The sequence below is a fragment of the Sciurus carolinensis genome, unplaced genomic scaffold, assembly GCF_902686445.1.
Source record: "Sciurus carolinensis unplaced genomic scaffold, mSciCar1.2, whole genome shotgun sequence".
Lineage (NCBI taxonomy): Eukaryota > Metazoa > Chordata > Mammalia > Rodentia > Sciuridae > Sciurus > Sciurus carolinensis.
In genome coordinates, this window is record NW_025920119.1 from 2,773,840 (window position 1) to 2,801,617 (window position 27,778).

A 27,778-nucleotide genomic window follows, 5' to 3' on the forward strand; every position below is an offset into this window, starting at 1 on the left:
TCAAATGGGGACCTTGTACTGTGATTGGATGAACTTGTGGGGATGCCTGGATTGGGTTTTGTTAAACCAGGTGGTGGTGAAGGTGTATCACTGTTAGATTCTGCTGAGAATTACCACAATTTCCTATACTGAGAGAATCTGAAAGTCTATCAATGGGGCTCTGCAGTGGTGTCACTTGGTTCTTATTTTTATTGACTGAACCCATAGATAATTAAATAAAATTGTAATTAACTTATACAATTCTTGAAATAATTTCTGTTCATATTATTGGTATTTACCCATGAGAATTTCCTCTTTTGTGGACTTTCCTGCCTCATCTCCCAATTCATGTGGATACATGCAGTCAGGTTTTGGACACTGTATATTCTGTAAGAAGTAACTGCAGTATTTTTGTACCTACAGATGTCTTAAGAAGAGTTCTGCCACCTACCATCACATTGTTGACACACTGTATAGCTCTTAAAATATTTTCTGACCAGATATAGGTCAGATATAAGCTTTGGCACTAGGACCCTGTGAGCCTGCATATGATGTGCTATTATTGATGACAAAATTTATGTGCTTTACCAAACTTCCCAAATTATTCTGGTTGTTTTAAAACCTCTGGGTCAGTTAGGCACTGGAACAGACTTACAAAAATGTTGAGGTTTGTTTGCAGGGCACATTAAAAAAAAAAAAAAACATAGTGGAAGGTAATTTTTCTGTTTTCTCTCATTTTGTTCTCATTTTTTATCCTTTGCAGTTCTTCCTGTGAGAGTGGTATACAAACTTCTGGATCTTCTGGATGTGGCTTTCTATGTGCAGGACAAAGACCATTTTCATCAGTGCAACATCTAGGCCAACAAAATCCACAAATCTGGTAGCCATAGGTAGGTGCAAAGGAAAAAGTTCATCTCACATATCTCAAGGGCTCCACGCAGACTGCATTCCACAGGGTCTTCCTTAGCATCAGGTTTTTGAGACTCTTCATGTTTATTAAACAGTGACAAAAGTTTATACTTATTTAAGGGACTGAGAGCTAAACTTCAGAAGTTTGAAGACCCACCTGCCTTCCCTCACTTTTTTCCTTAGTCAACTGCACTTGCTGCCATGTCCTCACAAGAGACCCCTGAACTAGTGTCTGGGAAAACTCTTCAGAACCAGGCCAGATTGCTTCAGCAAATCCAACATCCATGGTTGAGAAAGTTTCTGCTTTTGGTTGATTCCATAGCCAGACAGATCACCATCTTTCATTAGGGTAAGACTTCCCCTGTTTTTAATTTTATGAGAAATCTTGTTATTTCCTTAGTGTCTATATTCTAGATTTCCACCACAATGTTCAAGGGTTCTGTTTTCTTTATATCCTGAGCAATATTTCAAAAAATTCTTTAAAAAAATTTAAATAGCAGCAATGCTAATGGAGTTGAAGTAGTATTCCATTGTGTTTGATTTGCATGACTCTACTGACTGTGATGTTGAACATCTTTTGTGGTACATATTGACCTTTTGTATGTCTTTGTTATAATGTCTGCTCAAGTGTATGCTAGTTTTTCCAGGCAACCATAACAAAATACTACAGGCTGGGTAACTTAAGCAATCACTTTATTTTCTCATAGTTCTGGAGTTTGAAAAGTCTAAAGTCAACCTTCAGACAGTGTTCAGTTTTGGGTGAGGGCTCTCTTCTTGATGAGCCTCTGGTGTCTCTGAAAAACTCAATAATCCTGTTGAATCACGACAACTGAAGATCTTACTTAATCTTCATTGCAACTGTAAAGATCTCACTTCCAAATATATTGTCACATTAGGGAATAGGGCTTGAAGATTTGAAATTTGAGGGGACACAGAGTCCATAAAAAAGTACTCTACCCACATTTGAGTTCTATTTGTTGTTTTGTAGAGGTATAAAAATTTTTAAATATATTCTGGATACTAATCATTTATCAGGTACATGCTTTATGCACATTTTCTCTTGTGGATTTCCTTTGTATTCTTTGATAGTGCTCTTTGAGACACAAAAAGTTTTCACTTTGATGTAGAGTAGTGTATTTTTCTTTGTCCTTTATTCACTTAACATCCATGTCAACCAGCAAATCAGCTGTTGCAGTATCACCGTACTTATGTTCAAGTAACCCCTAACCCATAGTCTAACATTACATCACAAAGGCTATCTTTTACCTCTCTTCTTCTCATCACATACATATTGTGTCAGCTCATATCATGACAGGAAATATAAGTGCAGTACAAGAAGATATTTTGAGAGGTGAAACCACATTCACATACCTCTTGTTACAGAATTTTACTTTTATTACAATATTTTGTGTCTTTGGTTTTCATACTCAAGAAATAATTGCTAACTGCATTTTCATGAAGCATTCCCCTGTTTCCTTATAAGAATTTTATAATTCTAGCTTTTGTGCTTTTATCCATTTTGATTTAAGTTTTATATTTAGTATAAGGGAAGGGTCCAACTTTATTCTTTTTTTTCTTTATACAATTTTCCCAGACTATCAAAAAGATTGTTCTTCCCCTACTGAATATACTTGGTATCTTTGTTAAAAATAGTATGATCATAGAGTAGTCACTTTTATCCATGAATAGGATGTTCCAAGACCCGTGGATGCCTGGAACTGTGGATAGTACTAAACCCTGTACATACACTGTTTTTACATATTTTTTGCAAAGTTTCTATGATAATTTATAAAATAGCCACAGTAAGAGATTACTGATAATAATAAAAAGTAACAATGATATGATAAAATAGAACAGTTAATAACAATATACTGTATAAATGTTATGTGAATGTGGATTTCTCTTTCTCAAAATGTCCTCTTAAATCCTTCCTGTCATAATACAATACTTGTGATGAGATGAAGTGAGGTGAGTGACAGTCTTTGTGTTAGGCTATGAATAAGTGTTAGTTGAACACAAGCATGGTGATACTGCAATAGTTGATTGGATGGTTGATATGGCTACTAAGTAACGAGGGGACAGGAAATTTATATTATGAACAAAGGGATTCATGTCATTGCACAGATGATATTTTATTATGATACTCACAAGAGCATGCAATTTAAAATTTGTAAGTTGTTACTGTAATTCTAATACTGATATTTAATATTTGTGTGCCATGTTTGACCTCAGGTAACTGAACCACAGAGAGTGAAACTGGGCAAGGAGGACTAGTGTATAAGTGATTATTTCTCGACTTCATATTTTATTCCATTAATTTATATGTCTCCACCGCCTTCTACGGCTTTTTTTCTTTAGTTTGGTTTTACTTTTTTGTGCTGCTGGGGAGAGAACCTAGGGTCCTTCCTCATGCTAGTCAACTGGTCTACCAGTGAACTTCAATTTTGCTCCAATGACTATAACTTTCTTTATTTTGGAATCAAGAAACATGAGTTCTCTAAAATTCTTCTTGATCTTCAAGGTTGATCTGACCATAGGGTCCTTTGAAATTCTGTGTGAAATTTAGGAGGAAATTGTCTATTTCTGCAAAAAAGAGAAATGATTGAAATTTTGATAGTTATTATATTGAATCTGTAGATCAGTTTGGATAGTATCAATATCTTCCATTAATATCTCTTGATTTATATATTTGTTTATTCACTTTTGGGTAGCATTTCATAGTAAGAAATGTATTAGTCTTTTTGCTACTTCAGTTAACTTTATACTTAAATGTTTGCTCTTTTTTGATGTCACTGTACTTGAAATTGTTTTCTTAATTTCCATTGTGTGTGTATGTGTGTGCTGCTATACCCCAGCTCTCCCTTTTATATTTTGGATCATGACCAGAATTGCTAGATTTTATGGATTTTCAATAACTTGTTTATCATACTGATGGTTATCATTAATTTGGTTGTCTTAGGTAAAGGACTAAACATTTTTCCCTCTTCCTTTTTTTTTTCCTTTTGCCATGATAGGACTCAGGCCCAGAGTTTTCAGCATGTTATACTGCAACTATATCCCTAGTACCCTTCAGTTTGTTTTTGATTTTGAAAGCGGATGTTACTTTGTGTCTCCTCTGTTTGGTCCAGATATGGAGGTGGCAGGTGTTGTGATCCTTGATAATTGAAAATATACTTCAAAGTGATAAGTTCAATTTTTAAGAAAGGGAACAAAAGAGTAAGAGTATAAAAATACTTTGTTTTTAATATAAGAAATAATTTTTTGTATATTCAGATTTGTGCAGTTATTATCACTAATTTTAGAACACTACAAATACCCTATGCTTTATTACTCGAGTGTACCACCTCTCTATTTTCTAATTGAGCTTCAGTTTCTATAGATTATTTTGTATGGATTTGTCTGTTTTGAATAGATCATGTAAATGGAATTATATGGTTTGTGACATTTTATGTCTGTTTTTTTACTTAATATAATAGTGAATTTTTAGATTATTTTCTTTTTACTTTTACAGACTTCATTTTTATTTATTGTTCACAAATGGAGTACAACTTTTCATTTCTATGGTTGCACATAATGTAGATTCATACTGTTCTTGTAATCATAGTCATGCCTGCTGCCCAGAGAGCTCTGAGTGGGCCCCTGGTATGGTCGGCCTAGCTCCAGGGCCCCTGCCTGCCTCGTCCTTCAGGGGAGTCTCACGGTCCTGCTGTGCTCATTCAGGCTGAGCCTGGGGACTCTCTTGCTTCACCTTTTGTGGAGGGGCTGATAGGAGCCTCTCAGTGACCTCTGACCTCTCCAGGTTGACACTGAGAGGACTGGTCATTCACACCTACTGGAGACACTCAGGACCTGAGGCTCTGATCTCCTGTGGCAGTCTCAAGTACTTAGCAACCATGGAAGCCACATCTGTGTGCTCACCCTAGCCCCCCTCCCACATGCCACAGCAGTGTTTGCTATTCCCTAAAATGAGATAGAGATTGCCATCACCCCTTATCCACATTCAGTTACCTACAGTCAAAAACTGCTTGTAAAATTCCAGAAGTAAGCCAGTCATAAGAGTTAAGTAACTCTTACTACAGGATGTTATAAAATTTTTCTGTTTTATTTTTGCTCTTAATCTCTTACTGTGCTGGGTTTATATGCTACATGCTGCCACAGGTGTCTATGTATAGGAGAAAACAGTGTGTGGAGGCTTTGGTGCTTTTGGGGGACTCAGGTGTCCACTGGGGTCTGGTCATACACCCCATGGCTAAGGGAGCACTGTGTGTACTGATCACCTACTTGAAAGAACAATCCAGAGAAAAGTTATCTACTTAACTGACCCTGACTGTTCTCTTCAATTTTTTCCCAAAGGAACTTGTAATTCACTTGATTTCACAAGTGCAGGCGTGAAGTCACCTCCAACAGTACTGTGACCCTCCACTGCAACACAAGGAGAAGAGCCTTTCATGTCTGAACCCAATCAGCTTCTCATCTACCCATCCAGTGCAAGTTCACCAGGTTCAGGTATGAGCGCAAGACACTGCAAGGAGCACACTCAAGGAGGGTTCCGTGGGGCCCTTCCTAAGAGCTTATAACCTTATGGAATCCAGGAGGACAGTGGCACAGCACTGGAGCACTGGGGAGGGCTAAAGAGGGGCCCAGGGGGTTGGAATCTGGAGCAAGGGCATGGCAGCTGAGGTACCATGTTCCATGCAACACGGCTGCCCATGGCAGAGTGGACATCACATCTTAATGATGGGGGACAGAGGAAGTCATGGCATGCCATGACGGTGGTCAAGCTCACCAAGCCCCATGAGTGCCAAGGGGCACTCACCAGTGTCTGCACAGGTATGTCTGCACATTAGAGTGAGGCCGTGGGAGGCGGGCCTGGCCTTCCCTGCTCTGCGGTCCTGTTTATTCTGTTCAGCTAGGTCACATCCCTGTCTCTAGCATAGTTGGCCTGGGGTGTTCCTGGGTTCTATTTTGCTAGGTTCTGATCCCCCGTAAGGTGATGTGTCAATGGTGCAGCTGGTGGCTTTATGCCCACCAGGTAGGGCCCAGAAGTCTCTCGCCAGGGTGCGCAGTGTGACCTTCCTGCACACCAGCACTGACTCGGCTCTTTCCTTGCCTTTTGATCTTTGTTCCGTCTAGTTCCACAAGGGGGGAACATTTGGCTCAATTGGGTGGTGGCCACACAGAGGAATCTGCTGATTCATTCTGGATGCTCTTGTGTAGGAGGCAGCACCTAATCCCTGCATCTCTGCTGGGGGTCGGGTCCAGGGAGGCGAAGTGACTCATATGACCTCATTTATGGAGTGCAGGGGCATCTGCTTTGACTTCCTTGAGGTCAAGCAGTTAATAACTCAGGAGCAGCAGACGGGTGACTTGCCTGACACCGTCTCTGCTCTCCCTGGCCCGCCTCCTCTTGGTCCACTCCATGGACAGGGGTGCTCAGGGGTCTGTGGGTCTGAGAGCATGTGGGGTCCGGTTCCAAATGCTCATGTATGTATGTAGGCATGAATCTCGGGCCCTAAACCAGCGCTTGAGGGTTCCTGCATCAGACACCACAAGAGAGAACCAATACCCAGCTCTAAAATATTCACAGGCAAAACAGAAACGTAGGCTGAACTTCATCAAAATTTAAAACTGGACCAGCTTCCAGTTAAGTATCTGCAAATTGAAAGACCTAAGGGCGCCTCCTGGCCATCCTGTACTGCACCAGCCCATGTTCTTCTGCCCTTTCTCAGGCAGGATTTTCTGTCAGAATCTTGACCTCTCTGTGTGAGCCTGGAAAACGTACTGTGTGCCAATGTTGCTGGGGGTCCTGTTCAGGAACACTGTTCTAGAAAGGCCTCATTGTTCTCAAAGTAATGAAGTCAGGGCAGGTGTGACACAGTTCAGATGGGTCGGCTGGCCTTTTGCCCACCCTGAACGTGGCCAGAATGCACCACCCTGGGTGAAGGCAGCACCCAATGCCTCGCCTCCAGCTCAGCGGTCCTGTGCATCAGAGGAGGCCACTGTCAGCATTGTTGTGAGATCAGTCTTCGGGTTGGAGACTTCTGCTGAGAGGCACAGCAAGCCGGCGCCCCACCCTCAGGCTCAGGAAAGCCCGGGTTGCTCCTGGTTGGCAGGGAATGGGAATGGTTGTCAGGGCTGATATGTGTCGACATTATTTTATTATGTAATCACAGATCAAAACACGTGCGTCTAGGACCAGCGCTGAATGTCGGGGGACTCAGCAGGTCATCAGCTTGGTTTGCCAGCCTGTTCCTTGCTCCATGGATAACTGTTCTCTCTAATCCATTTAGTGATTCATCCAGAGGGTTGATTGTCGTGTGCAGTCTGGGCTACAGGGACCATTCTGCGGATGAAGAAACTAAAGTGCAAGGGCTGTTTCCTCAAATGGGTCAAACTCGAATCCCCATCTTCCCACTGCAGACGGATCATGCCACCACCCTAGAGGCAATCAGAGCCTGCAAGCACACAGTGAAGCAAGGTAAGGTAGCCAGATGCCCAGGGGCAGGGCCTGCACCCCAGGAGGACTACTTTGAGGTTCCTCCAGCCTCCGAATGCAGTGCTTACCACGTTAGCACTCCTTTGCTCACCCCCATTGGTCTGATAGTTTGGAAAGGGAGGGACCCAGGCCTCGGCTCCTCTCTGCCACTTTGGAAGTTTATCCTTGGACCAGTCCTCCCATCTCTTCCTCAGGGACCCCTCTGCAGAGTGTTCTATGAAGAGAACTCATTCTCGTCAGTTCTTTGCCATTGCTCACTGGTCTTTGAATCACCCTGGTAATCCTTGGAGGCCATGGGGATTTGGGAGCAGCCCTGAGAGCTGCAGCTTGCTGGTCCACAGTTGGTTGTGTCTCCTTCATACATTGGGCAGTAGGAGTGAAATTATTCTGGCCTTTCTCACAAGAATATGTGAAGACTCCCCTCTAGCCCCAAAGCATCTTGAATGTGATGGGCAGAGGACCCATCTTTTAAGCCAACAGCTGACTTCCTGGGAGCCTGGGAACACTCTGCTCCAAGGCTCTGGCCACCCTGTAGCACATGGCTCCCGGAGGCAGCCCTGAGGCTTTCCCAGGGCTGAGAGGATAAATTCAAGGACCACGCTTGCCCTCCTGACCTCTCTGCCCTCCTTCTTGTTCTGCTGGCTTGGACCTCTGTGGTCACGGTCCATTCTGCAGATGGTCACAGGGTAAGTAAGTAGGAAGCACTGGTGGCCCCACCTTGCAGGGAGCTCAGGGCTTGGGCCTTTCCTGCAGCTGTGGATCTGTCTCCATTTCCATGACTCCTGTCACCATGGCATCTAAAATCCTACCAGGCTGGAGGCTAAAAAGAATACCAGGGGTGGGAAGTGCACCCTTCCCAGCTTCAGTTCATCTGGAGTTATGTTCTTCAGGGAACAGAGCAGAGAACCTGCTCCTGGCGCCCACAAGGGTGCCTGAATTCAGACCTCTGGGCACTCAGACCTCCAGACCAGTCGGAGGGACTTGCTGGGACCTGCTTAGAACCTGGTACCTAGGAGCTTCGCTTCTTCCACATACATTTAGGGTCCTCTAGGAAACCAGATGCTGAAACAGGCCATGGGGAGGAGGTGAAGAACACATGGCCCTGTCCTCAAGGAAAGAGCAGGCTTTGGCTAACTCTAGTGCCTCGAGAAGCCTGGTGTGACAAGATGAAATTGTTGAGAAAGCCAGCAGGGCTCCCATAAACACCTATAGGCACCTGAGGGGCCTCAGAATACTTCTTGGAGGGGTGGGCTCACTGGGTTGGGCCATAGAGGCTGATGGTATGGCAGCAGGTAGAAGTGAGTGGGGCCAGGGGTCATGGCCAAGGTTGGGTGGGTGGGGGTGTGGGCTGGGCATGTCCAGTGGGGCTGGGCAGGGATTGCTGCAGGGCATCCTACACTCCAGCCGGCATTGCATTCAACAAACTCCTGTGGAGCCGAGCCTTTGCCTGGATGCCCTGCCTGGTGCTGAGCTTGCAAGTGAAGGCCAGCAGGATGGGGAGGCCCCATGTGCTCCCTGTGGATTTGGCCTGGGAGATCTCACCAAAGAAGAGCTTACCCAGAGATATCATAGATGAGGCTCTCTTCTGTTCTGTGGGTAGGAATTCAGTTATCAGATGCTTTCCCTGGGGTGTGAGGGTATTTCCAGCAGTAGATAGGCACTCAGGTGGACAGACAAGACTGCCTCTGTCCACACCACGTAGCAGTTGAAGTTCATACTTTGGCTCCTCCCACAGATGCCAGTTTAGGGTGATTCTGTGTCACAGCTCCTTATCACCAAGGGCACTTCTTCCAATGCAGGGCTTTGGTGGATGGGGCTGTGGCTGGGGTGGGAGTTCTGACTGGGGCCTGGTGTGCAGACACCTGGTGTCCTCCCATGACAGCAGGGTCCCAGGACACAGTATCTGAGGGCTAGCCTGGTGCCAGCGAAGAGAAGAGCTTCCTTCTTGGTTGTCCAAGCAGAGCCTTGTCAAGTCTGAACCTTCCCAGTGGTGGGGCCAGGCTCAGCCCTCCCCTCTCTGCTGGGCTCCATCAGAGGCCCCATTTAGGACCAACTTGGACTGTGGGAACCTAGCCCTCCACACTTCCTCCTCCCCAAGAGGGTTTAGGCTCTTGACCAGCTTTCAGGGAGGCTTTTCCGGGCTGCTTCTACAACACTAAGATTGTCTCTACCCTGCACTCTTACTCTTTACAGTAGGGGCCATTAGCTGAAGGAACCCTGGAGATAGCATATCCTCCGGATTCCTGGGTGGGGGATGAGGGTGATTTTTTTGTCTCCAAGATGCTATCTGGTGGATGGAAGTTGCTCTTCCTGCCTGCCAGGTGATTCCAAGTCAGGAGTGGCTGCCAAGTCAGACATCAAGTCAGGTTGTGGAATCTCTTAGAGCAAGCTTCCTACTGGGCACTTCCTAGTGGGCTTCCAGGCAGAAACCTGAGTTGGTCAACTGGGCAGCTGACCTTGAGAAGCTGATGGCAGCTATGGCATGAACACCCTCCTTCGCATGAATCCACTAAAGTCCCAAACCCTGTTCCTGCGACTGTGGCCTTATGTGGAAACTGGGTCTTTGCAGATGATCAGGTCAGGATGAGGTCATCCGTGGCCCTGCTGCAACTCGACTCTTGTCCTTATGCAGTGAAGGGGTGTGGGCGGGTGGCACGTGTGTGGGAAGAGAAAGATGCAGGGAATGACAGCTGTTGGTAAGCCAAGGAACTTCAGACTGCTGACAGCCAGGGCAGAGGCACAAGCCAGACTTGCTCTCACAGCCAGACTTCTGGCGACTCTGACCCCAGGATCGCAAGGCACAGATGGCTGTTTGAGGGGCCAGCTGTGGCACTTTGTGACAGCAGCCTGCAGTTGTGCATTCCATGGTACAAACAGATGTTGGCCCCAGCTGTGGACTCCTCGGCCCTTAGAATGCTGATTGGGACCTTTGTAGACAGTGCTCTGCAATGCTTACTGCAAGAAACCTCAGTAGGAAGACACCCTGTGTTAAGGTGACGGCCACTGGAGGCGATGACCACATTTGTGTGACACCTGAGTTTAGCAGCAGGACAGGCCTGGCCTGTTTGGAGAAGTCCAGGAGGATTGTCCACAAAGGCAGACCCAGGGCTTCTTGGGAGCAAGGCTGGGACCGTCCACCTCCTTTCTCCCTCTCGATGGTTCACCAGTTGAGGAAGTCCCAATGTGGTAGCTTTTTGTCAAACCTGGCTCTTTTTCTGCCTCTATTCTGTCTATGTTAAAGTGCCCCACGACGATCACTTTCCATTACATCTCTTGGAAAGCCATGATAATTAGATTTAAATCATAAAATATGCTAATGCATGCAGATAGGAGTAGGATAAAGGTTTCAGAGGCAAATTAATGTATTCTCCCCCTTGGCAGGAACATTACAGGGCTGTGAAGATAACAGACTATGCACCGTTCCAAGATTCAGGAAGGTCAAATCCAAGAGCTAAGAACCTACCAGGGCTGTGCTCAAGAATCCAGGGCTGGTATTGCCATAGACCTAGCATGCTAGTCTTTCAGTCCTGCCAATGCTTCCTGAGCTTGTCCTGGCTTGTGCATGTACCCATGTGGTTCTGCCAAGCCTCTGTCCACGTGCATGGTTACTGAGACAGCATCCTGTGTCATGGGTGGTGTCAGGCAGCCACTGGGGGAGGAGCAGACAACACACATAAAAATGCCACCCATCCTGCTAGGTGCCAGCCCAGGCAGGGGTTGTGCAGGGAGCAGCAAGCACCACATGCAGACCTTGCTTGCTGGAGGTTGGTGATGGCCCTGTTGCAGAGCCACCAGGTGATGTGTGGGCTCTCTAGCTGCTCCTGTGCAGAAGGCCCTTTGGGAAGTGAGGAGGCAGTGCATCCTGGTGGGCTCCCCAGGAAGCCTGAGGAAGCAGATGGGCTGCAGGGGAAGTGTCCTGGGCATGCCACCTGCTGTTTGCAAACCGAGAAGACCTGGAAGCTTTGCAAGAGTCAGGTTGGGGGATTGCTGGGCTGAAGGTGAGATCGGGAACACCTGTGTCATCTGATGGTGATGTTAGAGAAAGAGCTTGTGAGGGTGGGAGGCAAGGACACTCGCAGCTAATGCAAAGAGGGAGTAGGGAGCATGACATGGGTGAACACCACACTCCCCTCAGGTTGGCACCCACCCCCGATGGCACCTAGGTGGTCATCTCAGCAGCTCTCCTGAAGAAGTGGTCCTGTCTCTGTGGCCACCCTTCGCACAGAGTGCGGGAGCAGCTGAGTCAGGTTCCTAGCCTGTGACAGAGGACGTGTCCTGGGCCTGACTGCTCCCAGATGTGGCCATGGCGTAGCGTCCTAAGCATCCAGGTTCAGGACACATTAAACAAAGGAGGACATTTGTGGCCCTTGACCAAAAACTCAAGCATTTACCGGAGAGCGGGGCCTACCCTCGCCACTCCACAGAAACCCAGCCTGCCCTCCTCTCCTTACCCAAGTTTTCCTCCTGAGACAGACTGTGCCATAAACTTGACATCCTGTATTTTAGTTAATGTTCCCTTCTGCCAATGAGAGAAGAATGGATTCTGCTTCACACATGATGATACCCGTGTGCTCAAAATGGCCACAAAGTAGAACTTGGTGAATACTTGGTGAATGGGTGAATAAATGCGAGAAAGAGTGTTCTCCTCTGCACAGGGCACCTGAGGCTAGGCAGGGCAGAAGGCGGGCAGCCCCAGGGTGCCATGCAGTCTCCCCTGGGTCCTCTTGGTGGTGTGGTCACTGGTCACATCAAGCTGCATTTCAGGAGGAGCAGACTCCTGACTCTTTGTTCTGTATTTACCTGGTAACTGCTCCCGCACATGTAGCTTTGTTCTGGAGGCTAAGCACATCCATGAGAACCCTCAGCTACCTCCTGGATCCATGCAGGGCATTGGCATTTTTAATTCTGATTTTAATTTTAATTCCATTTTTGATGTGCTCATGTTATGGTTTCTTTTAAATACATTTTCTTCTATTCCTTCAGTGAAAATTCCTTTAGTTTTTGCCAAGCCCTGTGCTAAAGGGTAGGCAGGAACCCTGGACAGAGGCTCTAGAGGGGTCGAGTCTCCCTGTTCCTCTGGGCACCTGGCATGCTGAGCCTGGGCTGGGCTGAAAGACAGATCACCTGGTCCAGGCAGGATCATGTGGTCCAAAGGCCTCACCCTCCCTTCAATTTGTTGGACCTCTGCCACTTCACCTGTAGCCAACTGTCTTGGCTGGCTGTGTTCTGCTGCTGCCGCAGACAGCTGACTGGTCACTGACTGGTCACTTGTACACAACACAAGTTTACTTGGCTCAAGGTTCTGGCCAGAGGCAGGAGTGTGGCAGGGGTTTCTGTGGGACATTCCTGCTGTTACCCACCATTGCAGGGGCAGGGGTAGAAGTGGGATGGGGAGGCCAAGCTGAGTGTGCACTTTCATCAGAGGCCACTGCCCAGACAACCAGCTGCGTGCTCCATGGTGACTCTGGGCCACTCACCTCTCAGAGGTCCCGCCCACAGTCCTGTGTGGGGGACACACCACTGGGGCAGTAGGTTGGGCATGAGATGTGACGATGGCAGTCACAGTGCGATGTGGGCTTCAGAGGGGTGTTGAGCCCCCACCTCGCATTCCACACACTCACCTTTGCCACCCTGTGATGTCATCACCACCTGCCTGACCACTGTGACATGCCGCCCTGTCTCTGCTAGAAGGCAGTCAATCATCTGCTGTGAAGAGCATCCGTGTGAACACCAAGGCCTGACTCAGTCTGGAACACAACCATCAAATGTGTGGTAGCAAGAAAGCAGGTGTGAAGTCACCTCCAATGCACGGCTGTGGCAGCAGCTGATGAAACCGCAGCCACATCAGAGGCACAAGGAGGAGGTGGACATGGTGGCGATGGTGCAGGTGACCTCATGCACTCTACATGTATGCAGCAACTTCCTCAGGACCTACACACGTGCACACATGGAGCACACACACACGCTCACTGCATGCACACTACACACACTGCACATACACATGCACAAACACTGCACACACACACTGCATACACACACACTGCACCACACTGCACACATGCACACCCTGTGCACACACAGGAGTTCCAAGCTGGAGATCATCCTCTGGCTTCCACAGGCACCTGAGCTCTGGCGCTGTCACCTCCACTACAGCGTGGTCTCCGTGACCACCTCTGCACCCTCAGCTTCTGTCTGCAGGACAGGCTGCACTGCCTCCACTGAGGGGAAACCTTCAAATCTCACCAGCCACTGGCACCCTCTTTGATTGATGATGTCGGACACCAAGACTCTGCTCCCTCTGGAAGTTTCTGTTCATACAAAGCCTGATTCCTCTCCAACAGGCTGTGGGTTGGGATCTGTTTGGGTCCTGCCCCTTCTGCCGGGTGCTGGCTCTGGGCTGTCTCCTCAGGATCAGTGCCTCCCCCAGGTCAGGGCTCTGCTGGAGCTCTTCCTGGGCACAGTTGTCCTTCCCACATCCACATGCCAATCAGTAGCTTGCCACAAGTTGGCAAGTGAAAGTTGACAGAATTGAGGTTGCTGAGAGTTTTAACACCGACACTTAACTCTTCCAGGCTCAAAATGCTACAGAGTAAATGTAGAGTTCAAATGGCCACATAGTGGAGGGAAGTGCCCAGATTTTTCTGGAGTAATCTCCAAATTGTGGAAACCTTTCAGTCAGATTTTCCTGATGAATTAAAACCCAAGTTTTCCTGGCCTCACTGGACCAGCAAGCTTCATCCTTCTTGACTTGTTTGAACTCAAGTTAATTCTTACATTTTTCCTCGTCTTGTACCCATAGAGCTTTTCCAAAGAAGGTGGGGATTCTAACAGTGTTGCCATAAGTGCACATGGAGACCAGGCAGCAGGATATCGGTGGATCATGTGTGTAGGAACAAGAAGGAAATTATGGGACCCAGCTGGTGAGAGTGTTCTGTGGACACTTGATTTTGGTGGCTCTGGGCAGCAGGGACTGTCTGCCCCGCCTATTGCTATAAGGTTTTTCTATGCAGGGTGTGGAGGCTTGGCTTTGCATCTTGACATGTGGTAGAGGCATTAGTCCAACAGGATGAGCTTGGGAGGGCTGGGGCTGGGCTGGCACTGCAGGGAGACACCTCACCACAAGTGCAGGGGCCTGCAGTGCCCGCTCCCCAGCATCGCTTCGCAAGCTAGTGGAAGCTGGGCAGAGTCCATGAGGGGCTGCACAGGCACAGGAATTTGTTCAGAGGAAGTGGAGGCCTGTATGAGTCAATGCTTTGGAGTCACATCCCCTGAGGAGAGGTGGTAGAGAAGGTCTTCAGCAGAATACCCCCCTGAGGCCTGGTGTCATGCCCCTCCTCTGCCCCCGCCTGTGTGAGCACCCACATTGGCCGCTCCTCATACCCCTGGTGCTGTTGCCACAGAAGACAGCAGAACTTCACCCAGGGTCTAATGCTAGTCCCCAGCCTAGGGCCTGGACCCCTGCCTGGCCCTGCAGACCCTCACCCCTGCTGGGGCCAGAGGCTTGGTGACCACCTGGCAAGAGCATCTCCCTAGGTCCCCGGCCAGGTGGTGGGGTCCCTCAGATGTGACACCAGCTCAGAAGGAAACTGTTTGGACATTAGCCATGGACACTTCAAGATGTTAGACCAGAAATGTCCCAAGGTTGAGGGCTCACAGGGTCGCCCCTCAGATTCACCTTGGTCTGCTCAGTTTCTCCCAGGGAAGGAGCCAGCTCTGAGGAGAAGTGAGAGCCTCAGGCATGTGGTGTGCTGGACCAGGTCCTAGGGTGGCTCTTGTTTTGCAAAGTGGTTCACCCTGGGAGTGGATGAACCTTGGTAGGGAGCTCAGGCTCAGAGGGTTTGATCCGAGATATAATCTAAAATGAGGGCAAGAAGGGGTAGCTAGGAAGGAAGAAGCAGGAACTATGAAAGATCAACAATGACTTCAAATGGCACAATGGACAGAGAACAAGAGCGGCACCCAGACATGGACATGACTCCGGTTCCCACACCCGGGTGACTCCTGGTGTGGGTGTTGACCTCTCTGAGAGAGCAGTTTTCCAGCCATGCTGCTCCTGGTGCTTCGTGGGCAGCGGGCCCAGACAGGGCGCTCCTGTGCTCTGTGGTTGCTGCTGCACCTTGGAGTCGAGGTGTCAAGGGTACCTATGGCAGATGGACCTCACCCTTTGCTAACAGAGCCTTGAGGCCCAGGGGTCAGGGATGGGGAGAGGGGCCAGGGTCTCAGGGTGTGGAGCGCTGCAGGGGAGCCAGCCTTGCCTGCAGCCCCAAACACAGAATGCCCTCCCGAGCACTCCATCTGCTCATGCCTCTCTGTGTTGGCACAGGAGCTCCAGCCAGGGCTCCAGGGGCCGGCAGCCCCTCCTTCAGTGAGGGCAAGGTCCCTGGACACCATTGCCAGACAGATGGGACAAAAATGACATTCCTATCCCTCCAACTTTCCCAGCAAGGTCCTGCTGTGATCAGTACCAACATCTTGCAAAGGGCACACTTTTGTACAAATTAAACACAAATCAAAGATCCTTCACCTTCTGATGAGGCTCTCTCTTCATCTCTCTGAACACAGGCTCCCCTGGCTGACCCTGACCTTCTGCAGCCCTTCAGCTCTTTGTGAGAGTCTCTGCTGGGCACTGTCTTCTTCCCTTTGCTCATGGGACGGGCCTCTGAGAGCACAGCGACTTCGCCTCACACCTCTGCCACCAGGAGAGGGTGGAGGGGCATCCCCACCCATGATCTGGCCACAGACACCTGCAACTGCATCGCTGCCCTTCAGCACTGACTGGGTCCAATCCTTATCTGCCCCAACTTCTTTTGAATGACCACATGCCTGTTATTGTTGGGCCACAGACCCTTGCACACTTTCATCCCTAGTCTCATTATCTTCCATTTTTTCCTGTTAATTACATTGCCCCGTGGAGAGATGCTGGCTTTCCACCTCTGTCTTTGTTGACAGTCACCATGAATGCCACTGTGTTCTCACAACCAGGTGTCTTTCCTCCCAGGAGTGAACTAGTCCTGCCCAACCCCCAGGCCATGTAACACTGCAGTGTTCTCATCTGCTCCCAGCGTCTGTGTGTCACCGTGCCATCCATGTCCAATGCACGCAGCCCTTCTGGAGTCCTGCCACAGGCAACCTCTGTGTACCTCCTTCTATTCTTATTTTACCTATCTTGAAATAAGAAGAAACACATCCCTGCTTATCGGCTGAGATTCTGTCAGAGAATGCTAACATGGCATTCTGTGAGCTCCTTTTAGTTGCAACTGTCCCCTGTCGGCACACAAAGCTCCCTTCCTAGGAAGATTACCTCCACCTGGAGTTTTGCTGAGCTGGGGCTGCAGAAACCTGGCTCCAGAGAGTGGCTTTGCGTGTGTGTGAGGATGTGTGTCTCTTGGGCATCCGCATGTGTGTCTGTGTGTGTCTCTGCATGTGTGTCTGTGCATGCATGCCTGTGCATATGCCCTTGTGTGTGTGTGTGTGTGTGTGTGTGTGTGTTGTGTTTTTCTGCACGTGCTGTCTCATGGGATAGGATACTGGAAATCCTTCCTACAGTAGGACATTAGCTCTCAGCTCAAACCCGCTCATGATCCTTATCCCTCATGTGTGCCCTGTGTGGGGGGCATGTTTGCTAATCATTCTGGAGAGCTGCTTGCTGGGTTCCCGGTCCTATTTGTGCCACAGGGTCTGGAGGAGGGTGCTGCAGGGGCCTTCATAATCCCTGCAGGGTGAGTATGCTAAGCCCTGTCACCTGAGGGGCTGCAGCTCTGACTTTCTCTCCTTCCTTGCTCCTCCTGCGGGAAACCTGCCTGCTGCCATCATCTGTTCCAGTCCCTTTGTGAATGATGAGATATTAATTGACTTTAGGGCTTAATTATCACCACCCTGTTTCAGAATCCCTGTTGCCTCTGACCACTGGCTCTATATAGTCACACTAAATTGCATGCTTTATCCAATACCTCCTTCCCTTTTCAGGCATGACTTTCTTACCTTCTTTTTTTCTTGTCTCCTTCAAACTTTCAGTTGCTATTGAGTGCACCAGGAGCAAACCCAGACACATCCTCCACTGGATTGGGCTGTCCTCAAGAGAGCATGTGTGCATGCTGGGCGTGCACATGTGTGTGTGTGTGCATAAGAGTGGCGTGTTTGCTTGTTGCTGGTGTGGGGGAAAGGCAGAGAGCAGTTACGTGCATTTAGGATTCTGGTAGCAAGTGTGTAGCCACCTCCAGTGGAGTTAGACGAAGGCACCCAGCAATTCCACAGGCGCATCTGGAATGACCGGCTGAGCTGGGTGCTCCTACTGGGTGGACTCGCCAACAAAATTGCAGACATGACCAGGGATCACATGGGAAAGCAGGAGCCCTCTGGAGAGTGTGTGTGCTTGTGTGTCTGTGTGGTCCAGTGCACACCATGCATGTGCGTGTGTGCCTGCTCTTCATGTGAGAAGGGTCTGTATGTGAGTGTATATGTATGTGTGTGTCTCTCTGTGGGCTTGTATTTGTCAGGTATGTGTGAGTTTGTGTTTGTCAACTGTATGCCCCTATGGTAGGTGAGGTGAGCTCTGTGTGCGCCTATGGCGGGTGAGGCATGGACCAGACAGCAGGTCGAGCTCTGTGTGCACCTGTGGTAGGTGAACTGTGGACCAGATGACAAGTCAAGCTCCATGTGAGCCTGTGGTGGGTGAGGCATGCTCTAGACTGCAGGTCAAGCTGTGTGTGAGCCTGTGGCGGATGAGGTGTGGACTAGACAACAGGTCAAGCTCCGTGTGAGCCTGTGCCAGGTGAGGCATGGACCAGATGGCAGGATGAGCTGCGCGGGAGCCTGTGGCAGGTGAAGCGTGGACCAGATGGCAGGTCGAGCTCCGTGTGAACCTGTGACGGGTGAGGCGTGCTCTAGACAGCAGGTCCATCCAGCACAGGTTCTGGTGAGGGGCACTTTGCTTCTCACACCTGCAGGTTGGAGTAGCAGAGCCAGGAGCAGGACGGGGGGCACCCAGCTGGACGTGGTGGGACATGGATGCAGCAGCAACCATGTAAAGCACTTTGGCTGAGAGTCTAGGAGTTCCTGGAAGCATCAGAGCGGGTCTAGACAGCCCATCAGAGTTGCATTTCCCAGGTTCTCTGGTGTCAGGAGAACGGACAGGGAATGTTGGTGACAATCTGCTTGTGTTGATGTTTCCAGGGATGATACCTGTGAACAGCAGGCTATAGAAGTGGACTTACGTGTGAGGCGTGTGGCATACCTGGACCTCCAAGGTGGTTCTGAGCACTCTAAAGCCTCCAAGAGATGGCTTCCTCGGCTGAGAGCCAGAGCAGCCCAGGCAGTGAGTCTGCCCCTCTGCCTGACTGCCATCCCATGCTGCTGGGCATGAACATTTGTTCTGGTACATTCTCATTACCCTCCTCCAAATTTGCCACCCCAAATCAGCCGTTCCCTTGGAGGGCAGGCAGTCTGCAAGAGAGACTCCCCGGGCTGGGGCAGTGAGAGGTGGCTGGTGAAGGATGGTGTGTCCACAAGGCACTGCCATGCTCCCAACTGTGGCCCCACCTCCGAGCATCACCCTGATGTCTGTCTAAATGTCACCGAGCTGTTTTATTCACATCTGTGTCTCCTGCCTCACAAGGACAGTCACATTCCAGTGTGGCTTCAACTTAACTAATGATATCTGCAGAACTCTCTCTCCAAGGAGGGTCATATTCCCAGATCCTGCGGTTCAGAGCTTCAGTGTGTCTTTTGAAGGGGGCACAATTCAACCTCCAACCACTGGCTCTCGGGTGTGAGAATTTGGGGCCTGGATCCTAGAGGAAGGACCCTCTGTGGGTTGATCTTTAGGGAGACCCACATGGGGAAGCAGCCCATTCTACAGTGCTTACAATCAAGGCCCAGGCTTGATTTTCTTGCTCAGAATATACTCCAAGCACTGACCATGATAAGTGGCCCCTGGAGAGGTGTCAATCACTTGAGCCCTAGGATAGCATGCTGGCCTGACCCAACCTCAGAAAACTTCACATGTGGCTGAGCATGTGTGGCCCTTCCCTGCAGGCTGGCTTTGGGGCCTGCAGATGCAGAAGCCCGTGTCCTTGGGAGGCTGACTGCAGTGTACCTGGGGCCGTGAGGGTGCTGGGGTCAGCTCTGACAACCCTCGTGAGCCAGCTGTGTCCTCATTGTGCTGTTTTCATAACTGAACAGGCGGCAAAACTCTGCTTTCAGGGGTGGGTGGAGAGCAGCTCCCTGCCTGTGGACATGACCCCACTGCTGTGTCCTCCAACCTTGGTAGACCACAGGGCCTGCCTTGGCACCCTGCATCCCTCTACTTCCCCAGTTCCTCACACAACACCTGCCACATGACAGGATCTCCACAGGGCCCAAGGAACTCTCCTATCAGGGAAGGCAGCAGTGCACAAGGAAACCCTGAGGTCCATTACGTGAGCAATATTCCATGAGTGAAGCCAAGTCACCACCACTGCAGTCCCAGCAGAAGGCTGCTGGAGCCTGGGCCCAGGATCCTCCCTACTGGGTGCTGCAAAGTTTCTGGTCCACCCTGACCCCTGTGGCTCATTCTTTAATTAAAATACGTATCAGTCAGTGCACCAGCAGCACCGTCTGCCTGGTGAGGCGGTACCCTGTCTCAATCTTCAGTTTACAATCCATGAGGTAAAAGGACTGGAGCAGCCCTGGGTCCCCAGCCAGTGCACAGTGCCTGGAGCTGCATCCTTACACACACACACACACACACACACACACACACAGGGCTGGCCCATCGGCCATTCACCCAGCATGCACACAGATATCCTCTTCACGTGTCCATGGCATGTAAAGAAGCAGCCCTGGGGGGAGGATGTCCGAGCCCCTGTGAGAGGAAGACTCCATCCAACACCTGCCTGACTCTGACCTGACCCGGTCCTTGGCCCTTACTGATCCTTCCTGATGGAGCTACCCTGTTCAGGAAACGCTGACAGGGACCTCCCACTTGTCAGCCCCCCTCCTGACAAATGGCACCTGGGTTCCCAGAACAAGGACGAGTCCTGCCTCACAGGAACTGACGAGCGATCCAAGATGACCAGAGGCTGTGGAGCGAGGGCAGGATAAGGAAGCAGTGTCTTAGGAGCACCGGGTGAGCAGCAGGGGTGTCTTGGAGGTGACCTATGACCTGGTGGTGAGGGTTGAGGCAGAGTTCCTAGGCGGGGGAGAGGATGTCAAGTCAGCTGTCCTGCGGTCGACGCCTGGGAAGATGGGAGAGGAGGCCAGTAGCCTGTGAGGACTTCGAAGGCTCTGCTTTTGCCCCTGATTGAAAAAAGATGGGCAAACCTGGGGACACTCCCCTACTTTAGAGCAGGAAGGACACAGCACACCACTGCATCAGCTGACAGCACATCTCACACAACTCCAGGTCCACAGCCGCTGTGGCTCCCAGGCAGTGTGCAGTCTGCACCTTTGTGCAGGCCAGGTGCTCACTGCAGCCTTCCGTCCATGGCCCAGCGCTGTTACAGGACTGAATGGCCATGGGCTCAGAAGCAGAAACACAGTTGAGCCAACGGTGCTAATCTGTATTTGTAGACCACTCTTCCTGCTTTGACCTCAGGATTTTCTCAAAAGAGCATGAGAATGTTCCACACGTCCTCCCACCACCCCATGAGGGGAAGTGGCCGGTGACAATTGCAACAGACTTGGTAGCATTTCTCATTGCGGAGTGAGCCCTCCGCAGCTACGCCACCCGGCTCAATGCAATGGAGACTGTGTTTATTAATACAATGGAGTTAAAATGACTATGATAAGTACATTGAAGGAATTCGTGTGTTCTCACTCAGCTTGAGGACAGGCCATATGGCTGCTTTAAGGGTTGGTGACGTGGCAATGAACAAACTGGACAAAATACCTGTTGCCATGCTTATTTTATTTTCTCTCAAACTCATAACAGTCAAGCAAATAGCCACTAATCCTGCTGTTTTCCATTGATACAGATGCATCTGGAACTCCCCCCGACTCACATGGGGTAGGTGGACAGGTGGAGTTGCTGGCCCAGGGATGTGGAGGCTCTTCCAGCCGCCAGGTGCTGCAGGGCACCCAGGAGGTGGCTGGTAGGTGGCAGGGAGACAGGCTGCTGACCGTCCTACAGCCCTGCCTTCCTGGTACAACCTGGGCGAAGACCCCTTGCAGGAGCAAGAGAGAGAACACGATGACACACCAGGGCCACCACAGACAGCAGCGCAGGGCAATTGCATGGGGGTCATGGAAGCCCAGGGAGAGAAGGGGAGCTGCCCACGGGTGGCTCTGCAGGAGCAGGGCTGGGGGTGTGAGGGCCACTAGTTCTACTGCAGTCAAGCAGGTCTAAATGAACTAGCCCTCGTCCTCGGTAGCACCTTGGTCCTGGAGGTATTGCCAAATGCCCTGGTCCAGAGTTAGCACCCAGCCGCACTTCAGCTCCCCCCAGACCCCTGTCATTATTGCAGAAGGGACAGTCCCACCTGCCAGGAGGCAAGGAGAGGAAGGCTCCTTAGACACTGGCCTTGTCACACCACACAGTTCAGAACTGCAGGAAGTAGTGTGTGTCCACTGGCCTTGGGGCATCTCCTAAGCAGCCGTTCATGGTCACTCGGCCTTTCTTTCCTCGTAACATCTCATGTCCAGATGAACTTCCCCCAAAATAGTATAAATTGTGGACTCCACATTAAAGAGACCAAAATTAAAATATATAAGTCTCCCATCAAGTAGGGTAAATTAGCCACACAGCTGCTGGCCCATTGGTATGTGCCATGTTCTGCTGACCCAAGTGTGTGTGCCACATTCTACTGCCCCATGGGTGTGTGCCACGTTCTGCTGCCTGACAGGTGTGTGCCACGTTCTGCTGCCTGACAGGTGTGTCACATTCTGCTGCCTGACAGGTGTGTGCTATGTTCTGCTGCCCCATGAGTGCATGCTATGTCACCTGCCAGCAAATGCTCAAAACCACAACAACAAGACCCTTGCCTCTCAGCTTGTGTGGGGCTCTGTAAATGCTGCAGACATCATGGACCTGTGCAGGTCTCTTAAACAGGACAGCAGCCAGGCCACCTCCTGCTTCCACCAGCTCCTCTGTACTGAGCAGTGTCAGAAGCACAAATGCCAGTGCCAGTTTGAGGGGGGCCTTGAGCCATTCCTTTGTGGGGCCAGTGCCTCCCATCTGCTGCCTGCTGTCCTGCCTTCACTTGGAGTGCATGATGTCTTCTTGCCTGGCCCCTGTCTGTTCTCTGTGGAGTCTTGAAGCCCCTCTGTGCACTCCGGGAAACCTGCACATAACTGGTTACTCAGAGCGTGATTGAGGGGTTTGCATGGGAGGCTGAGCAGGCAATACCTGACTTTGGAAGCAACAGGAAGTGCGGTGGGAAGAAAGTGGCTCCTTTGGCCATTGGTGAGTGAAATGAACCACAGGACCACCAGCTGGTGGCTGTGGGGCTGTCTCTGAACTTCGACATTCACATTAGTTGTTTGAAACACAGTTGGGGACACCTGGTCCAGGACTCCCTGAGTGAGAAAGCTGCATGTGAATTGATGACACTTGTAGTTTGTGGTATAAAAGCAGCTTGAACTGATGCTGTTGGGAACATTCCAGAGGGACTCTTCCTCTACCTGGGGCACTCAGAGATGATCTCCCCAAGAAAGCACCTTCAACTGGGTTTGAAGACTCAGGAGTTTTCAGGACATGTGGGTTGGAAAGCATTTCTGGGTGGGAAAACGAATGTCGGGGACTTGGCATGTATGAGTCTGGACGGCAGAGGCAGCGTGACTGGCAGACATGTGTGAAGACAGTTAAATGTCAGACATTGATCAAGCAAGTAAAAATTATTTTTGAGTAATCTGATATAAATTCAATAAAACTGCTAAGCAAAATTAAGGGTGGGGAAACAGTGCTGGTTCTGTTGTGCCCAAAGGCTCGAGATCCCCACAAAGACCACCAGAGACCACGATCAATGCAAGCAACAGTCATTTATTAGCAAGCTCGAGCCTGGTACTCTGCGTCCTTAACCAGTGACGCTGAGAGAGGCCCCCAGCCCTCGTTAGCAGGGTTTATATAATAAAAGGCAAGCAGTTATACAGTGTTCTTTCTAATTAGTTAACATATACAATTGTAAAGCATGTTATCTTAAGTTCTGAGTCGCTCTGACCTCCAAGAGGAGGGTTGTCATTAGCAAGGTTCGTTCTCGGGTCAGCTCCCCTGGCCTTCACAGATAAGATGAGAGAGGTCTGTGTTTATACATTCTTTACCACTTTTATGACCGGGGCTGTGGGCAATTTGGGAAAGCCTGTGTTTATGCAGGTGCAGACGAGTGGGGCTGAGGGCAATTTGGGGAAGCCTGTGTCTCTATCTTTCATTCCCCCCTCTCCAAGAGCATTTAGAGAGCCAGTCTTGGGTCTCTGTTGTTTTAACCCTTGCTGTGGCTTCACAGGCTGATATTGGGCCCTTAGCACCATTAGCTGTACTGTATTTATTCTAGCCTTAACAAAAGCAATTAACTTATTGACTACACAAGGTCCTATAGTTAAAGCTAGTAGCAACAATAATAGGGATCCTACCATAGTGGACACCAGAGTAGTTAACCAAGGGGAAAAATTGAACCAGGATTCAAACCAGTTCTGACTAGCTTCCCATTCTTTCTTTCTGTTTGTTAGTCCTTCTCTGACTTTTGCCATGTTATCCTTAATTATTCCAGAGTGATCTATATAAAAGCAACATTCTTCTCCTATGGCTACACATAGGCCTCCTTGTTGTAAGAATATTAAGTCCAAACCTCTTCTGTTTTGCAAGACCACTTCAGCTAGGGAAGTTAAAGATTGTTCTAAATGAAAGATTGAATCTTCCAAACGCTCCATGTCTGCATCTATCGCTGCTCTTAGATTGGAGTAATGTCTGTTCTGAGTAACTAAGGAAGCTACTCCAGTTCCTAACCCTCCCAAGCTAGCCCCGAGCAGCAGACTAACAGTTAACGTGGTAATAGGTTCTCCTTTTTGTCTAATAGGGTTCTGTTTCAGGCCCCATCCTTGTTCAATCATAGTCATAAAACTTTGGTGCCCATGGTAAATTAGCCGTGGAACCAATCTGACTAGAACACAATAATCCTTTGACTGTTTTAACACACTCCAGTGGATGCAGGGGGTGAGTCTGGAGGAGCAAGCCCACCAGGTATCGTTGTGGGGGATTATAAAAGAATTTTCTTCCTCTGGTTGGATTTTCCATGTCAAATGACAGAGGGACCGACTGGCATAGGGCACTGCTCCTAAACAGAGACCTTGCCCTGACACTTGTTCTAGGGTTAGGGACTGTGTAGATCACCAGCGGCAATCCTGGAGCTTGGTGGAGATAGTAACATGCGCTTGCACTGCTACTCCCTCATAATAGGGGGGGGGCAGTGTCATAGCAGAGCCAGCAGGACCTGGTCAAATTAGGATAGGTGGCATTGAGCACCAGGAAGGACCAAGACAAAAGGCTCAAAAGGGGATGAGCTTCCGTTTGAATTGGATCCACAATTGACTGTTCATGGGGTTGTTTAGTTCTTAAGTAGGGGGCACTTAAGGAGTGGGTGGTCGGTTGTGGGGTATTTGGGAGGCTAGTAACTAATTTAATAATTTTTGGACCTCGGGTGGGGGATAACTGGAACTCTTTGGGCCGGAAGGTGTAAAATGGGGTTAGGCCCTAATGGCTGAGTGAAAAACTTTATAATCATCCGAACAGTGAACACTACCCCCAAATCAGGTCCCTCAGCATAGAGGCGTAACCCCCATGATCGAGTTCTTATCCATTGTTTATCCCGCTTTCCCTTATCGGTGAAGGTGATGGAGAGGGGGTTACACCTATTGTTACATGAAACTGTTTTTTTCCCTCGCTTGACTTCAATTAAATCACGAGAGGCTTTTATCCAATAAGCCTGCCCTGTAGTTTCACATCCCCACTTAGCACAGAAATAAGATTCTTCCCCTCCACATTCTTTCTGGTGAGAATAACCAGGACACACGTAGAAGGGGAGACGCTGAAGTTCCTCCCTCCCACGGGTATAAGCACAGTTAAATTTTCTTGTTCTCCCACTAACTGTATCTGTAAGGGCCCGCTTACTTAGATGTAATTCTTCATTAACACTAATAGTGCCTGTTCCCACCGAAAAAGCCCCGTTTGCTAAGGTGCAAAGGTCTACTTGCAGTTCAGGCCACCATGTCCATAAAGGGTGGTATTCAGTTACAGTCAAGCTGGGAACCTTTGTCGCCGGGTTGGTTACTTCCCAGGTGATTTCATAAGGCTGATATGGGCTCAAGTGGGTGGCTCCAAAAACTGGAGCTACAGCTATGGTCATGGCCAGAACGAAAGAACAAAGCAAAAGCAAGAACATAGTCACAGTCTGTGGCGGCAAAGCTTGATCTTTAGTGGGTTGTCCTTAGACTTGTCCACTCTCCAGGCAGAGTCGTCTAGGGCAGGAAGCACGATGTCGGAAAGGGGTTCAGTCAACTTGGCGTGGGTGTGATGAATCCAGGAGGCGATGCCGTCGACTTTGAGGGCAGTGGGTGGAGTCAAAATGACCACATAGGGGCCCTTCCACTGTGGTTCCAAGTTACTCTGTCGGTGTCGCTTCACTATGACCCAATCACCCGGGTGGAAGTTGTGAGGAACAGGAGGCGGGCCTGACTTGTACAGACTTTTGAGCTTAGGCCAGACTTCTCTGTGGGCCCTCTGCAGGGCCTAGAGGGAAGATAAAAGTTCAAAATCATCTACATATTGTAACAAAGTTAGGTTGGGATGATTTTGTCTGAACTCACCCAAGTCCTCATGTAGAGCTTCGTCAAACAAGGTGGGAGAATTTTTGAATCCCTGCGGCAATCTCGTCCAGGTAAGTTGTCCATTGATACCCTCATCAATGTCTGTCAATTCAAAGGCAAATAGCTCTTGATTCTTTGGAGCTAGAGGCAAGCTGAAAAAGGCATCTTGTAAATCCAGCACTGTATACCATTGTCTGTAAGGAGGAAGCGCACTCAGAAGTGTATACGGATTAGGCACAGTAGGGTGTATGTCCGCCACCCTTTTGTTTACTTCTCTTAGGTCCTGAACTGGGCGGTACTCGTTCAAGTTGGGCTTCCGTATTGGAAGCAGAGGGGTGTTCCATGCCGATCGGCAAGGACGTAGTACTCCTTGGTTCAGCAGTCGTCGGATATGAGGGGTTATTCCTGTTCGAGCTTCCCTGGGCATGGGGTATTGTTTAACCCTAACGGGGTTAGCTCCTGGTTTTATTTCTATATAGAGGGCGGGCCAATGTTTAGCTAACCCAATTCCCCCAGTCTCTGCCCAGGCATCTGGGAACCGCCATACCCAGTCTTCAATGTTTTTATCAGGGGATTGGGGCTGCTGGTGTAACCGATATTCATCCTCCAAAGTAAGAGTTAGCATAGATAACAATTTTCCTTGCCCATCGGTTACCTGGGCACCTTCGGGGTAAAAATGAATTTGGGCCCCGATTTTGGTTAATAAATCTCTTCCCAACAAGGGATAGGGGCTGTCGGGTATGACTAAGAATGAGTGGGACACTTTTCCCGTTCCCAAGTCTACTGTTCTTTTGGTTGTCCAAGGGCACTTTTTAATCCCCGTAGCCCCTTGCACCCATGAGGTGCTTGTTGATATCTTTCCTTGAGGGTCAGTCAAAGCTGAATATTGAGCTCCTGTATCCACCAAAAACTGCACTGGAGTCCCCTCCACTTTCAGAGTTACCCTAGGTTTGGGGAGGGGTTCCGAACCCCGTCGCCCCTAATCGTGCATTTCATCTTGGGTGACCAGGACCGATGGTCTCCTAGTTGTCCATTTACCATCTCTGGTTCTATGGTTTCTTTTTTTAGGGCAATCTTTAGCCCAATGGCCTTCCTCCTTACAGTAGGCGCACTGATTCCGACCCAGATCATGCACTCTGGAGTTCCCAAGTGGTGGTCGATTACTCGGGAGTCTGTTTCCTTCTTTTTCTGCTCTCCCTCCCTGCACTGCTACTGCTAATGCTTTGATTATTTCCCTAGTAGCCCTAAGCTGCTTTTCCTCTGGTGCATCTCTGTTATTGAATACCCGCTGGGCTATTCTCATTAAGTCTTGAATACTTTTCCCTTCTAAATCCTCTATTTTTTGTAACTTATGCCTTATGTCCGGTGCTGCCTGGTTAACAAAGCTCATTACTACTGCTGCCTGATTCTCTGGGGACTCTGGATTCATAGGAGTATACTGTCTAAATGCCTCCATTAATCTTTCTAAATAAGCTGAGGGTGATTCCTGTTTTTCTTGCATGACTGAATACACCTTGGCCAAATTAGTGGGTTTACGAGCTGCTGCCCGGAGACCCCCCATTAGAGTCTGGCCGTAAACCTGGAGTCTCTCCCTACCTTCAGCCGTAGTGTAGTCCCATTCAT

At 49.3% G+C, this 27,778-nt stretch overlaps 1 pseudogene; it reads right to left on the reverse strand.

Annotated features, from left to right (window-relative positions):
* Positions 1 to 27,778, reverse strand: LOC124973688 (CCR4-NOT transcription complex subunit 4-like; annotated as a pseudogene).